Below are 14,055 nucleotides of genomic sequence, written 5' to 3' on the forward strand. Positions count from 1 at the left end.
TCTCTCTCTCCAAATTCCAGTAATTTTCCGCATTTTACTTCTCGTGCCTTGTATTTTTCACTTTTCTTTCTCTTCCTGCGTAAAAGGAATGAAGCAAACTATATAACATGACATTTTCCTTTTATTTACTCCTACATGTTTATTTTCATTTTGTTCCTCTCCATATATTTTATTTATCTATTTATTTATTTATTCATTTATTCTATAACAAACGTATTAACATTTCTTTCCTGAAGTTCAGTATAAATGTTTTTCCTCAAAGATTATGTTCGTATATAAAATTCTATTTACTCATACATATATATCATCATGTTATTCCTCTCCTTAGCTTGTTCTTCTCCTTAACTTATGACAAACGCGTACATTTTTTCCTTGAGTTTGGGATGTAAATATTTTTCCGCAAGTGTAATGTTTGTATATACTTAGAATGATATTACTGTCTTTTCCTGGAGTATGTATTGACTGTGTGTGTTTTTTCCGCTGTTCCAAGTATTTGCTTATATCTTTTCAGGCTCAGAGTTACACTTCCGTCAGTATGTGTGTATGTCTATTAGCTTGCTTGTGGGAGCGATGGCAGAGAGGCTGGGAAACTGTGGCAGAAACAGAACCATTATTGTATTTTTGCTCCCTTCAGCCTGAGTACAGTATTCTCAAACGTTTCAGTGTCTATGTTCACTACTTTTAACAGGCCGCAGTGGGAGTTATCGTGGCCTTCAAGAGTGTTTTCATTATTGCAGTTATAGTCAAAGAAGAATTCCAAACGTTTAGCATGTTCTGGTTTGAGCTGTTATGGCTTTCAGTGTTTCCATGATAGTTTTGACAAGGAATCTACATGTTCAGCAGGATGTTGTGGATGTTGTTGTGGCTTTCAAGATTTTTTTTTTTTTTTTATGTAGTGCAGATTTCTCATTTAGCAGACTCTATTGGATGTTCTTGCATGGAGTTTTTCAAAGGTGTTTTTATGTAAATCTAGTGATAGTTCAACAAGGATTTTACACATATGTAGTCTGTAATGGAAGTTGTGGCTTTCAAGGGTCTTTTCATAATTCAAATGATGGTATAACAAATAATGTTTTTATGAGTTATAGTGGAATTTATTGTGGTTTTCAAGAGTTTTCTTTTTATTAATCTATTTTTTTTTTTTACCTTTTTAGCAGGTTTTACTGAAAGTTATTGTGATTTTCAAGAGTGTATTTTATGAATATATTAACAGTTCAACAAGGACTCTACATCTTTAGCAGGTTTTAGTGAAGGTTATTGTGGTTTTCAAATGTGTTCATGATTCAGGCTCAAGTTTAAAATGAGTCAGCACCATCAGTGGGGAATTAACACACGCACGAGAAGCCAACTGATCATGCAGCCTTTGAGAACACTCCCCATGAAAGCGCAACGTGTTTCAAAATACAGGCCTGCGTTTCTTTACATCCTTCCTTAACCGTTTGCCTCACCTTTGTCCGAATTGTTTGCTTGCGTTGCGCTGTTTGTTTGCTTGTATTGTGCTGGTGAATGGTGCTGCTTTTCATTTATTTACCCTCGTATCTATCTATTAACGTTTCGAGTGCCTGCCTGCTGAGTGTATCGTAACAAGCACTGGATCCATAAAGAGATATCGGAGAACAATCCTGTAATTCCGAAAAACAAAGGAGCATCGCACCGCTGCACGAAGATAAAAGAAACAGGAATGATGCGCTCTGAACACCGGCACCACTTAGAGCCTTCCATCTGCTGCTGAACGATTTGTAAAGGCGACATAATGAAAGTGCGAGGCCAAGTGTTAATGTAAAGCAACCAACGAACAAATAAACAAACAAACAAACAGTCACGCAGCAAGACTAGTGAAGATGCAACCAGCCAGTCACTTTTACTCCCCCTCCTCCCTACCCCTTCCTCCTCCTCCTCGTGTCTCCTCTCCTGACTTAATTCTTCTCCGTCACCCATTACACAAGAGGAGGAGGAGAGGGAGGAGGAGGAAGGCAAGGAGAAGAAAGACAAGGAGGAGGAATAAGAGGAGAAGAGGAAAGTGTCTCGAAGATGAGTAAGATAGATGAGAGAGAGAGAGAGAGAGAGAGAGAGAGAGAGAGAGAGAGAGAGAGAGAGAGAGAGAGAGAGAGAGTCACAGCTGGCGGCGTGTATTAGAGAGAGGGAAGTCCCGTGGAGGGGGGAAGGGGGAAGGGGAGAACCCGCATGGAGACGTGTGAGGCGAAAGGAAATGGAACGAATGGGGAGTGAGGAATGAGTGAATGGGGCTGACTTATGAGAGAGAGAGAGAGAGAGAGAGAGAGAGAGAGAGAGAGAGAGAGAGAGAGAGAGAGAGAGAGAGAGAGATGAGGGTAGGAGGATGTCCCTTGAAGAAAATAAAAATAAACGGTGATATTCTAATTTATTCTCAATTAGTAAGATGGTAACGTTCTCTCTCTCTCTCTCTCTCTCTCTCTCTCTCTCTCTCTCTCTCTCTCTCTCTCTCCCTGTTGTGTAGCGTTGAGTGATATTAATAATTTGGCCAAAACTCCTGGTGGCGGCGCGGGAGGTGGGGGGGATTGGGGGAGGAAACGAGGTGCTCTCTCCAATATTTATGTCCAGACTCCTCCCTCGCCTCCTGCTGCGCTCTGAGAGGGTGACGAAGGTGCGTGCAGGTGAGGGAGGGGTGTGGGGGATGAGGGAGGGGCGGGGGGTGTGGAGGGGTGTTGGGGAATGGGTGTTGGGGAGTGGGTGCTGGGGAGGGACGTGATGTAGTGGTGTTGGTGAGGCGTGTGGAGTGGTTCGATTATATTAAAGTATTGGTAACCTGGGAATTCACGCTACCTCTCCCGGGTATTTCCTTGTTCTGTTTGTCCGGTATGATCTGGTAATCCTCCTCCTCCTCCTCCTCCTCCTCCTCTTCCTCCTCCTCCTCTCCAAATGATAGTGTGGAATAGTTACCCAAACAGCATAAGAAGGACGTCTAGGTGTATTTTTGCTTGATCTTTCTGCCTACTCCTTTATGTTCCTCTTTCTCCTCCCTTCTTCATCTTTTCCACTCATTATTCATATTTCTTAATCTCATTTTTCCTTAATTGCTTTCCATTTTCCATTTTGTTGTTGTTGTTGTTGTTGTTGTTATTGTTGCTGTTCTTTTTCTTTTCTTTTTTTTCTTCATTTTTCTTCCTCTTCTTCTTTTTTCTTCTTCTTCCTCTTCTTTTTTCTCTCCTTTTTCTTTTTTTTCTTCTTTTCTTTTCTTCTTCTTCTTCTTCTTCTTCTTCTTCTTCTTCTTCTTCTTCTTCTTCTTCTTCTTCTTCTTCTTCTTTTCTTTTCTTTTTTTTCTTCTTCTTCTTCTTCTTCTTCTTCTTCTTCTTCTTCTTCTTCTTCTTCTTCTTCTTCTTCTTCTTCTTCTTCTTCTTCTTCTTCTTCTTCTTCTTCTTCTTCTTCTTCTTCTTCTTCTTCTTCTTCTTCTTCTTCTTCTTCTTCTTCTTCTTCTTCTTCTTCTTCTTCTTCTTCTTCTTCTTCCCCGTGACGCGGCAGGTGGTGACAGGGAGCGCTGCTTTGTCACGCCGCGGCCAGTCAGCAATCAGTCACGCAGTGCTGAGTGTTGTTGTCACACGCCCCACCGTCGTGACGCAACCCAATCGCGTTACACTTGAAGGAGCCTGAGCGTGGCCGAGTCCCCGGATACGCTACAGTGGCCGAGGATAGTGTGGCAGTACGCAGGGGCTCGATCCGTGGGCGTGGTGAAGGAAGGGGATATTACGGAGGTGGGAGGAGGTGGGGAAAGGGTGGTGGTGGTGGTGGTGGTGCGGTGTCCTGTGACGGGTTATCAGGACGAGGCGTCACTGCTTTCGTCAAGGACCTACAGCTCTCCATTATGTAATTTAGGTTAAGAGGTTCCATGCGCTTATCCCACTCCTCTACTCTCCCTTCCTTCCTTCCTTCCTTCCTTCCTTCCTTCCTTCCTTCGTCTTGCTTTCGTGTCCTCTCCTCTGCCCTTCGCCTGCCCGCGTCGCTCGTCTGTCTGAGAGGTAAGAGGTGCGTAGCATCCTGGCTGGGCGCGAGAGGAGGGCGGGAGGCTGGGAGGCTGTGGGTCCTTCAGTGAGTGTTAGCGACGGCGGGCTGCGACTCAGTAGCGCGTCGGCCACAGTGGTGAGAGGGTGTGTGTGCAGCGAGTCTCTGTTTCACGGACTGTTGTGGTAATCGGGGAGGGGAGAGGGAGGGGCGTGTGTTGTGTGTGCATGTGTACGTGTGGCCTGCCAGTGTGACACCCCCCATTACGGCCGTCTCCCACTAACATGTGCTCGCCGCAGTAGCGAAAAATAGTACCCAAGTGAAATGTTTCGAAGCTCCGGGAGGACAGTACAGTAGCTGACCGAGCCACGCCGCCCAGCCCGTTCCTGGCGAGTGGGCGTGCTGGCGTGAGGGGGTGGGCGGGCAGCGTGGTGGCGGTGGTATTGACAAGCTCACGGTCCAGCGTCACTAACTGCATGAGTCAGTGTGTGTGTGTGTGTGTGTGTGTGTGGAGGGGGTTCTGGGGACACGCTAAATGCCTGTTGCGGGTAACGGCAGTGCTGGGTGTGGGCGTGTTGGTCCAGCGGCGCCAGGTGTGTGAGGCGGGTGAGCGTCAGTTTGAGAAGCACTCCACCACACATTGTCGTAAACACACTCACGGCGCTTCTCCGGCGATAGCACGCGGCGTACGAACTCGACGAAAGCAAGAGTGACAGCGATAACCAGGCGCGTTTCTGTCACCATACACGCGATAGCTTATCACTTCCGGCTGTGTAACTTCTTTGACGTACTTTGTCTCGAATAGAAACTCTTCCTATTATGGCAGGAATTTAGTGACGTGTCGTGTGGTAATAAAAGGTTAGGATTAGGTCAGGTGAGTGCTAGCGGAAGTGACGTCACCGGGGTACAGCGGCAGTGGCGGGGCGATTGTGTTACTTGGGTAGTCAGTCAGTCAGTCTGTGAGGCAGCCCCGGCCACGCGGGACACAGGTGATCCAGCGCTCAGGTGAAGGTGTGGAATAATTTAACGTTAACTTTGCAGAGTGACGGACATATAAAAGTTTAGAGATTTTCGAGTATTTCTTTGGACTTGCTGTGTGTGTGTGTGTGTGTGTGTGTGTGTGTGTGTGTGTGTGTCCTTACCCAGTACCCTTGGAGAGGCAGGCATGTGGAGGCTGAGTGGTGCTGACGTGAGCTGGATGTGATTAAGGCGTGTTTACAAACGTAGTCACAAAAACGCCTAGTCATGAGTGTAGGTGTGCCACGTGGCCGTGTGTGTGTGTGTGTGTGTGTGTGTGCAAAACATACATAAAGGACCAAATTCTGAAACACTTGTGCGCCGCATCCCCACTACTTTCCAAATGCTCTAGTTGACGTTATTAATTTTTTAAGGGTGTTTTTTTTACGGTTATAGTGACAGATTAACAAGATTTCTGCGTTATTAACAAAAGAAACCCACATGAGAACCCGGTAAATCATCTCTGTGGCCTTTGAAAACAGTCGTGGTGAGAGAGCTAAGTGTTCAGAGTACGGACAAAAGAGCGAGACGAGATACGGGATAGAGTGCGTATTAAGTAGTCCTGGCGTCATTAGTGGCATTCAGACAGTCAGGCAGTTCACATATTCAAGGCAACACCTGTGTGAGATTAGCCTTGACACCTTTCCCCCCCCCCATCCCACATGTGCAAGTGTTCACTGGGTGCATAGCTAGAGGCAGTGTGTTGTGAGGGGAGACACGCCACGTCATTACCTTCACTGTCTTTCTATAGAGACGGGTGGTGAGTTGTCTTGCATAGAGAGAGAGAGAGAGAGAGAGAGAGAGAGAGAGAGAGAGAGAGAGAGTATAAGTCGTAGAATACTAAAGAAAAACTAATCTAATATCAAAACATCATTCTATTTAGTCCTGGCATTGCATAAGCGTCGCTGGAATAAACAACAACAACAAAAACACCAACAAACAAGCCCCTCACGATCTCGTTAGCCAGCGACATGCACTAAATTACCGAACCAAACAACATTCCACACTTTGGCAGTATTTACGTCCGTTCATTCAGGTCTTTCTCGTCTGTTGTCTTTCTGGGTCAAGATCAGCGTGACCCCGAGGCCTTGACAGCTCCTCAGGTCATGATTATAATCGCTGCTCTCGTTCTATTATGTGATTATCAGAGTGGATAGGTAATGCGCACTAGGCGAAGGCGATATACAATGGTCATGATCGACAGGTAATGGTCAGGAGTTGATAATTGAGGGTTAGAGTCAATATTTAGTGGTCAGAGTCGATAGTTTTTTGTTCAGGTGATAGTCAGTGGTCGTCAGAGTGGAGTGTGAATGGTCATACTAGATTGATTTTTTTTCCCTTTTTTTTTTGTGTGTGTGTGTGTGTCTGTTAGGAAGACCGAGCCAGGGCAAAAAAATACCAAAGAAAATACACTCACATTGCTGTTCTAAAGAAAAAAAAAGCAGAAGAACCCAGAGAGATGACCAGATTACTTTGAAGTGTCTTGATGCTCCTCTTTTGAAACAGTTCATGTGTCAGGCAGGTGGAAACAGACATAGGGAGAGAGTACCGGAGTTTACCAGTGAAAGGAACGAAAGAGTGAAGATGTCAACTTTTGCATTAGTAAGGTGGACGGAAAAGAGTTGAGAGTAAGTAGTTTTATATAGCGAGGCTGCGGGAAGGTGGATGGACGCATGAAGTTATTAGTTCATAGTAGTAACCTTGGAAAAAGCGAGAGATAATAAGAGATGCAACACTGTTATCTTCTACCGCTATTTTCACGCTAACTGCTCTTCTGATCTTGCTAACTGCATGCCCTCCTTTTTTCTGCGGCCTCGCTGCACAAGACTTTCTACTTTCTCTCACCCCTGTTCTGTCCATTTTTCTAATGCAAGAGTTAACCAGTATTCTTAATCATTCATTCCTTTTTCTGAAACACCTTAGAACTCTTGTCTGCTTCTGTATTTCCTCCTTCCTATGACTTGAACTCTTTCAAGAGGTTTCAAGACACTTGTCCTCAGTTTTTTAAATAATCTTTTTGACTTCTCTTTAGGGAGCTGCACTCTAGCGGGTCTTTTTTTTTTTCAAACATTTTTGTTTCCCTTGGCCAATGCCCCTCATATATAAATGCCGTGGTGAGTGAGAGAATGAAGGCAGTCTGAAGAGAGAACTAGATGTTTTGACTCGATCCAGTGCAATAGCGGTGTGTGAATGATGGTGATTGACAGGAAGAATGACTCCACACGGTTGAGAAACGTCAAAAAATAAATCATGGGTTGGAAGATAACCATTTGGTGGAATATTCTTAAAACTAACTTGCATTCCTTTGGTGAAAAAGTAAATGTACATCTTGCCCCAACTGAGCGGTGAAGTAGGTGAGGAAAGCAAAGCACAGAAATAATATACTTTCTTTTATTTATTATATCAAAAGAGCAGGCAAGTGGTCGTAAAAGTAGGCACGAGGTTTGTGTTTATACTTTACAAAGGTGATTGGCAGATATTTGTTTATGGATACACTGGACGATTAGAACAAACTTGGACGTCTTACAATAGATGGAGAGCCATTGGTTGACAAGATAACGGGTGAGTGGAACAGGCTCTGTGGTTCAAGTAAGAAAAAAAGTGAGATAGAAAGCTTGAGGGAAACTTGAGGGAAAACTTGGATAGATATGTTGGCGAAAATGACAGCATGGCAAAGACAGAGATTGATCAATAAGACAGGGAGAAATTCAAACAGAAGGGAATAAGAAAGAGATATCGAATATAATGACGAATAGATTCACAAGTGCTGATGACTAAACAAGGCAGTAGTAGTCAGTAAGACAGCAGGCGTCAGAAGACTGGATAGACGTATTAGTGAGAATAACGAGTAAAAAATAAGTAAGATAGTAAGACTGAGCTTGAATAGAATAATGTGGAGCTTGAGTGAGGATGACAGGCTAAGTAAGATAGAAATTCGTTCATTAATAAGATGGTGAATGAGTGAAAAATTAGTAAATGAGATGGAGTTAATGAGAAAGCGGCGCCTTCCTTCTGGGAAAAAAAAAAAAAGAGGGAGAAAATAAGACTGGCTAAGTTCGCAGTGGGCATTGAAAGGCTCTCTTCTGTACGCTGCCTGACATTTATTAATCATCATTTGATATTATGTTTTCTTAACAAACCTGTTGAAGACACACACACACACACACACACACACACACACACACACACACACACACACACACACACACACACAGCAAAGTGGTTAGCAATTATTTATATCATACAGAAGGTTATTTGAAGAAGAAAAAAGAACGCAGAAGAGATAGACAAAAAACGAACTAGGGGAGAAGAAATATACAAAAGATCAGTTGTTTTTCTAGCTAAATGCCTCCCCACGTCCTTGTCCGTAGCGTGGCATTAATAACCTCTCCTTACATAAGACCTTTTTACGCCTTGTGATTCAGGATACGTGTGTTCGTGCCCTTGGAGACTATACTGAGAGAGAGAGAGAGAGAGAGAGAGAGAGAGAGAGAGAGAGAGAGAGAGAGAGAGAGAGAGAGAGAGAGAGAGAGAGAGAGAGAGTCATGAATTAAGTCTAAGTTAATCTCATCCCTTCATTTAACAGTTCAGTGCGACGTAAGATTTTTCTATGCCAAGTCTTTCATTGTCACGAAAAGACCATTAAACTTTTCCTACGTTCTGAAGGAAGTGGAAGGAATGAAGGTCGGTTTTTTTCACCTCCTCCTTCTCCTCCTCCTCCTCCTCCTCCTCCTCCTCCTCCTCCTCCTCCTCCTCCTCCTCCACCACCTTCTGGGTACTGGATGAGGTCACTGAAGTTTTGGGCATTACGTCATAGGGACAATTATAGTCGTATGGTCATAGTGGGAAAGGAGGGAAGGAGGGAAAGGGGAGAGGATGGATGAAGGGACAAGGAGGAGGAGGAGGAGGAGGGTCGAGGGAGAGAACTTGGAGTGGAGGGATGATAATACAAGTAGGGAAGAGATTATAGCGAAGAGAGAAGAGGAAGAAGTGGGATAAGGAAATAGGAGAGAATGGAAGACAGGGATGGATGTCTGGAAGGGAGAGTGAAGGAGTGGGTGAGAGATGGATGTTAAGAAGGAAGGAGTGGAGTATTGGGGGAAGGAAGGAATGGAAAAGTGGAGGACAAAAGTTGATGGAAAGTAAAAATATAAAAGTGGATTAATCGAAAATATAAATCATACTTATCTAAATATTTTCATGATTTCCATAATTATTTCTCTCTCTCTCTCTCTCTCTCTCTCTCTCTCTCTCTCTCTCTCTCTCTCTCTCTCTCTCTCTCTCTCTCTCTCTCTCTCTCTCGCTCGCTCGCAATTCACCTGTCATCCCACTAATTACCACCTTCCGTCTCTTGCAGGTAAGGAGTTGCGCTTGGTATTGTGTGCTCGCAACGCGGACGCCCACGCAGCCTTGGTGAGTAATGGGGGGCGGAGGGGGCTAGAGGATAAGGGGAGGGGTAAGAGTAGCGTAAGAAAGGATGAGGCCAAGGACGTAAGAGGGAGGGTATGTTGGGTACAGTGAGTGAGAATGACTGTTGTGAGAATGATGATGATTTTGTGTCGTTGGAATTTGTGTTGTTCTAAGATGACTGGGAGATTGTATTGTGTGCGTGTGCGTGTGTGTGTGTGTGTGTGTGTGTGTGTGTGTGTTTCGTGGCGGGTATTGGAGTGTGTTGACCTGCACCGGTTACCTGGAGCGAGAAAATGCGTCTAATTTCTTTGATTTATTTTTCTTATTTTCTCGGGTGTAAATTATTAGTGTGTTACCTGTTCTGGTTGTCACTAGTTAATTGATCGGCTGCTTTCTTGGCTGGCTGATCGTTTGGTTGGTGAAGTCGTTTAACTGTTCTTCGTTATTGAATTATATCTTGTACTTTTTTTATGGTTTTCTGTAATTTTCCTTGCCTTTATGCATAATTGTTCCTTATTTAGTAACAGTATTCGTTGGTTTTCCTGTAAAGTTTTCTTTGTTTTTAAACAACTTCACAACTGTCACATTATTTGGTGTATTTTTCTTTTTTAGTTTTCTGTCTTAGCTTTTTTTTTTACAGTTAACATTATAATTGTCTTGAATTCCGTAATTTTTCTTGCTTTTATTTTTCTATAGAACTTTTTATTTTCTTTATACTTAACATACGTGTCAGGTATTTGGTAACGTGCTTCTTGCGTTTACTTTTTTCCCTAACTTCTTTTCTTTTACTTATACGCAACACCACAACCGCCTTATATTTCGCAACTCCTTAACTCTTTCTTGCTCTTAATTTTCTACATGACTTCTCCTTTTATTCATACGTAACATCAAAATCGTCACGTATTTGGTTACATATCGTTATCATGTTACGATTATGTTCCCTTTGTCATCGTTATCGTAAAGGTTCACGTTACCTTTGTTTCACCCTGATCAGTGTTACTTCCCCCTTCTAAGGACGAGTGTTCCGTCGCCCGCCTCTCGTTGTGTGGCTATCTGCAGCCTTCATTGTCATCATCACTCGTGCCTTATCTCAGTTGTTCCTATTTCACTGTATCGCACTCCTCCACTGAACGTGTGTGTGTGTGTGTGTGTGTGTGTGTGTGTGTGTGTGTGTGTGTGTGGCGTCTGGAAATTACTATATTGCGGCGATATCTGTATGTTTGCTGCTCAGGTGGAAGGAAGGAAGGAAGAGGAAGAGGAAAGGAAGCTTCGAATTTCCCTTTTTGTGACATGGAAAGGAGAAAGGCTAGACAGGGAGGGAAGGAGGGAGGAAGGGAGGGAGGGAATATGTTTGCATTTCTTTGTTTTTACAGCAGATGAAAGGGTAAAAGGAAGAAAGGCAGGGAAGTAAAGGAATTTGCATTTATTATTTTTTTTTTTTTTGCAATAGATTAAAGAGGAAAGCTAGAGAAGAAAAGGACTTTGTAATTACTATGTTTTGCAGCAAATGAGGAGGATGGCAGGGAAGGATAGAACTCTGCATATCTTACTTTTTTAGCAGGAAAAGGGAGAAAGGAAGAAAGCCAGGGAAGTAAAGTATTTTGCATATCCTCATTTTTTTTGCAACGGAGAGGGAGAAAAAGACAGAGATAAGGGAAAGAAAGTAGCTTTATATTCCTCTACTTTTTGCATCAGGAGAAAGTGAGAAAGACCAAGGGAGGAGAGGAGAGGAAAGGGGCTTCGTATTTCACCCTTTTTGCAACGCGGGGGCGAGGGAGAAAGAGCCAGGCGGAGAGGCGTGGGGGAGGGAGAAAACGGGGCGAGTAACGGGGACTTGCGTGTTTTTTCTTTCCCTGCGGTGAGGTGGAGTGGAGTGTGGCGCAGCTGATCGACTGGACAGTGTGTCTAGGTCAGCTGGAATGTGTCGACCTCCGCTGCCTTTGTGACCTCGATATGGCAGCACAGGAAGTGAGGCGAAGGAGCAGAAAGTAATGATGATGATGATGATGATGATGATGATGATGATGATGATGATGATGATGATGATTGAAGTTGTAAGTTGCTTCTGAAATTATCGTGTTGTGAGAAGTGTGTGTGTGTGTGTGTGTGTGTGTGTGTGTGTGTTTACCTGTGTTTGTGTCTAGTATACTGGTTTGTAGTTAGTTTTGTGTGTGTGTGTGTGTGTGTGTGTGTGTGTATGTGTGTGTACAGGTTTATTTTCTTGTTAGTTACTGTAAAGACTTGAGCTTAATTGCTACTAGAATCTTTTCACACATTTGCATTTTAAACTATTCTTTCTCTCCTTTCTCTCTTTTTTCCCTCTTTTAATCCTCTCCTCTCCCTCCATTGTTACTAACACTCTCCCTCTCTCCCTCACCCCTCACTAAATCCTCTCTCTCTCTCTCTCTCTCTCTCTCTCTCTCTCTCTCTCTCTCTCTCTCTCTCTCTCTCTCTCTCTCTCTCTCTCTCTCTGTCTGTCCGTCTGTCTGTCTGTCGTACCCCACCTCCCCCTCTTCCCTACAACCCCCCCCCACCATCACGGGTCCTATTATGATTCAGCTCTTGAAGGTTGGGGCGCCCTTGACCCCTACCTGGCCCACACCTGAAGGAGGGGAGGGGAAGGGGAGAGGGGGAGAAAGGACACACTTTCTCCCCTTATTGTGAGAGATAGAGGGGTGGAAGAGTGAATGAGTGAGTCTTGACCGCCAGAGAGAGAGAGAGAGAGAGAGAGAGAGAGAGAGAGAGAGAGAGAGAGTTTTCGAGCCAAGTTCTGGATCCTAAAGTTTAAAGTACAAATCAAAAATACATTACAGTAAATTGGGAAATAAGAGGGAAAAAAAAGGATAAAAAATCTTGACGAAACAGCTTCATGAAACTTTCCTTCCTTTCAGTCTGTTGCAATTTAAAGTAACTTCACTTTACCTGTTTATTACACCATCACACCTGGCTCTCCCCCTCCTCCTCCTCCTCCTCCTCCTCCTCCTCCTCCTCCTCCTCCTCCTCCACATAAAACAAAGTGCGGAAATACACAACCAGATAACATTATCGTGAAGGGAGGGAAGACTAGGAAGGGGACGAGGGAAGGGAGGGAAGAGAAGGGAGAGATAACAGACAAACAAGGGAACGAGGACGAGTGGAGGAAAGAGAGGGGCGATAGGCTGGTCACTGCTTAGGCCTACTGTCACTGGTTGGGAGCCTCGCCACGCAACCACAGCTCAAATATTCAACACTGGAAGCGACGGAGGTGCGGGAATTACTACTAGTTTGGTGAGAGGAAAGGAAAGCAGCGTTGAGTAAAGAGATGGGTGAGGGAGGAAGGAAGTCATATAATAGTAGAGAGAATAGGAAGTAGATGAGGAAAGAGACAGTAAATTGAATGAAAATGAAGGAATATTGACAGAAAATACAAGTAGACGAGAGAAGAGAGACGAAAGAGGAAGAAAATGATTGAATTGCGAGAAAATTGAAGTAGAGGAGGAAAGAAAGAGAACAGGAAAGAGGTAATAAGTTGAGGAAAATGAGGGAATAATGAGAGAAAATGCATATAGACGAAAAAGGCAGAAGAGATACGAGGGAGGAAGAAAATTATTGAATCGCGAGGAGAAAATAGGAGAGGAGACAGGAGAGAGAATAGGAAAGATGTAATAAACTAGAAGAAAGGAGGAAATATTGAGATGAAATGCATGTAGGCGAGAGAGAGAGAAGGATGAAAGGAGAGGAAGAAGAACGAGAAAAAAAGAGAGAATTGCGATGATAAACAAGGAAGTGGAGAAAAGAGAGAACGAGAAAAATGAATACAGAAGAGAAAAGCATGAAGTTAAATTAGACCGTATTATGAGAAAATAAAAAATAAGGAAAGAGAAGAAGAGAAAGTATAATGGAAAGGAGAGGAGGAAGAAGAAAAAATAAGAATTGTAAATGAAGGAAATAAGAAGAGGAGAGAAAAAGGACAATGGAAAGGAGAGAAAATGGAGAAAGTTAAAAAGATTGCGATGGTACAAAAAGAAAGAAAGAAAAGAAAGAAAAGAAGAAAGAAGAGAAATATGACCGCTGGGAAAAGTGGAGGAGGAAAGAAAGGAAAGTGCCTGTGGGGAAAAAAGTGATAGGAAGAAAGGTGGAAAGTAGAAAGGTAACGAAAAAAAAGGTGGAGGGAGGAAAGAAAAAGCAAAAAAAAAAAAAAGGTAAAAGGGAAGTAAGAGAAAAAGATGAGAGAGAGAGAGAGAGAGAGAGAGAGAGAGAGAGAGAGAGAGAGAGAGAGAGAGAGAGAGAGAGAGAGACGAATCTGTATTGTAAGGAAGAGGAAGAAGAGAAGGAGAGTGAGATGAAAGGAGTGGAAAGGCAAAAGTGCTGATTGAATGCGAACGAAATGCAACAGAGAGAGAGAGAGAGAGAGAGAGAGAGAGAGAGAGAGAGAGAGAGAGAGAGAGAGAGAGAGAGAGAGAGAGGGAGGGTTAGGACTGACCACTAATACTTGATGCCTCTTCTGTTAACTAAAACGTGGCAGAGGAGGAGGAGGAAGAGAAGGAGGAGGAAGAGGAGAGTTACGTTTTTAATCCTCTTCTTCTTATGTCCTCTCCATTCCCCATCTTCCTCTTCCCTACCTTCCTCCACCCCTCTCACCCCCTCCCCCGGCCCAGTAGTGTTGGGAGAAGT

The 14,055-nt window shown here is 43.7% G+C and overlaps 1 protein-coding gene and 1 long non-coding RNA gene across 5 annotated transcripts in view; both read left to right on the plus strand.

Moving 5' to 3' along the window:
• LOC135109676 (uncharacterized) overlaps positions 1–14,055 on the plus strand; it is a 135,460-nt gene that overhangs the window by 86,865 nt on the left and 34,540 nt on the right. The gene's annotated exons all lie outside the window — the stretch shown is intronic.
• The window catches only part of LOC135109678 (uncharacterized), a 37,410-nt gene continuing 26,796 nt past the window's right edge, over positions 3,442–14,055 (plus strand). The window contains exons 1-2 of the long non-coding RNA XR_010272842.1: positions 3,442–3,728; positions 9,350–9,405. This is a non-coding gene — a long non-coding RNA (uncharacterized LOC135109678). The remainder of the gene's footprint in view (positions 3,729–9,349; positions 9,406–14,055) is intronic.

This window comes from Scylla paramamosain, chromosome 19 (genome assembly GCF_035594125.1).
Source record: "Scylla paramamosain isolate STU-SP2022 chromosome 19, ASM3559412v1, whole genome shotgun sequence".
Taxonomy (NCBI): Eukaryota; Metazoa; Arthropoda; class Malacostraca; order Decapoda; family Portunidae; genus Scylla; species Scylla paramamosain.